The following is a 2,012-nucleotide window of genomic DNA, read 5'->3' on the forward strand; positions in this document are numbered from 1 at the left end:
CACACACACACACACACACACACACGCACACACGCACACGCACACACACACACGCACACACTGCTGGCTTGGGGAAACCTGATACTGTGGCTGTTGTAAATGGTTGACCCAGTCATGCCTTCCTGATTAGAAGGCTCAGTGTTTTGACAACAAACAGACCACAGTAACATAATCTTTATTATTCAAATGAGCGGGATTAAACTTTGGTGCGTGTATAATTTGAAGGGGCAGCTCATCAGAAAGAGATATGTGACTGAGGTGAGAGCTAAGCCTCCCAGAGAGGGGAGGGGCCTGGATAAGCAGGCTGCCGGGCTCATGTACTAAAAGTAATTAGAAGGAGGCAGAGGGGGGTGGGGGTGTGTGGCATAAAGCCTCTCCCAGGATGGTGAATAGAGGACTTCTAAAGCCCAGAGACAGATTACCATTTAAATGGTGTGAGGTTTAAGTTTGCTGCCTGCTGAAGACTGCAGGGGCAGCTATACTGTACGAGACAATGGGCCGTCACACGGCGAGCCCGTCCTGGGATTAGAATTGAACTCTTCTGCTGATTAACTCTCTACGGTACACAGGTTAAGTCGAGTCTGAGAGGAAGCCCAGCAGTTAGAGAAGCATCGCCTGGCGCTGCCTCGTTTGATCATTTTCTTAAGAGCAATGTAAGTGAAACATGATTAATGCAATGCTAATGTTTTATTCGATTCCGTTTTTGAGGTCATGTTCCTGAGTATAAAACGATAAAAACAAATGATAATCTTCATCATTGTCCTTCCTAATATTACCGATTCAGATCTGACCTTTAAAACTTTATTTTGAGCATTTTTACGTTTCCAAACCATTAAAAATGAAAAATGTTCAAACACACTGTATAACTGGCTCCACACATCATTTTCTTTCATACAGAGTTGAAATCAGGATAGTTTGCACAGTTGCTTCCTTGCAGGTAGCACAAAGCAGGAAGTCACACATGCATGTACAAACAAAAACACTCCCTGTAGCTTAGAGCAGGCAGCATGTGACACATGATGCCCGCTCAATGCACTTAAATATGACGAAGATCAGTTTGCCTGCTTCACGCTTCTGTGCTGGTTTCACTGGGAAACTGATAGAAGTGCAGAGATGATTTAAGAATAATAACACTCAGAATCTGGAGCATACATTTTGACTTACTACTATAGTTTTACTGTACTTTTAGTTGCTTTTGCAGACCAACACATCTGGATCTGATTGGTTGAAAAGTTTTGAAATGGGAAGCTATGATATGATCATAACTGACCTCAAAGATAAAGAGGAAGAAACAGCACAGAAACACTGGCTCTGAAATATTAACATTAACAAACAATAAGAGCGGTCTTCATCCTGTTATAGGCTTTACATGAAAAGTCCTGCAATTCAGGTTCATAACAGACACTGTGACCTTTCACTGACGTTCAACATATTAAAGCATTAACACATAAGTGCCAGTGAACCCGAATGAACTGCAAAATGTTCATACTTTCAGATAATCAGTGCAAAAACAGAATAAAACAACTTTTAACTGCTAATTCATTAAAACTTGATAATCTTCAAAAAACTGATTATAAATTTTTTCTTTTCCTAACAGCTCAAATCAAAACGACTACTATTACTCCAAGTGAATGTAGCTGCTCCTCAGTTTCATTAACTCTCTTTATGGGGAGACGAGCACAGTGACTGGGTGAGCTGCTGAGTGTTACTGGATGGAGCACTGGTTTATAAAGAGGTTCATTTAAAGCAGTCAGGCACAAACTGGCTGTTAGGTAAGTGGATGTTCAAGAGTGATGCACCAAACGTACATGTGCTGTGACACAGGGCGGCTCTTTTCACTTCAGTTCTATGTTGTCAGCAGCAGTGCACCTGTTGCAAGGTGACAAGCTAACACAATAGAGATTGACAGACCACGTGACTTTCGCGCATTGCATGCCGGGAACTCGTGGCAAAACAATCCAAGTACCGCATCAAATGCAAGCATTTGCAGCACCGCAAAACGTTCATTCTGC

General features: G+C 42.1%; 1 protein-coding gene and 1 long non-coding RNA gene across 3 annotated transcripts in view; one reads left to right on the top strand and one right to left on the bottom strand.

Annotated features, from left to right (window-relative positions):
* LOC102305437 (nuclear receptor subfamily 6 group A member 1-A) overlaps nt 1-2,012 on the bottom strand; it is a 143,472-nt gene that overhangs the window by 21,781 nt on the left and 119,679 nt on the right. The window lies entirely within an intron of this gene.
* Nucleotides 374-2,012, top strand: part of LOC121815679 — a 3,802-nt gene continuing 2,163 nt past the window's right edge. Inside the window, exons 1-2 of the long non-coding RNA XR_006055277.1 lie at nt 374-653; nt 1,598-1,772. This is a non-coding gene — a long non-coding RNA (uncharacterized LOC121815679). The remainder of the gene's footprint in view (nt 654-1,597; nt 1,773-2,012) is intronic.

This window comes from Haplochromis burtoni, unplaced genomic scaffold (assembly GCF_018398535.1).
Source record: "Haplochromis burtoni strain Fernald_Lab_line unplaced genomic scaffold, NCSU_Asbu1 Contig_271, whole genome shotgun sequence".
Lineage (NCBI taxonomy): Eukaryota > Metazoa > Chordata > Actinopteri > Cichliformes > Cichlidae > Haplochromis > Haplochromis burtoni.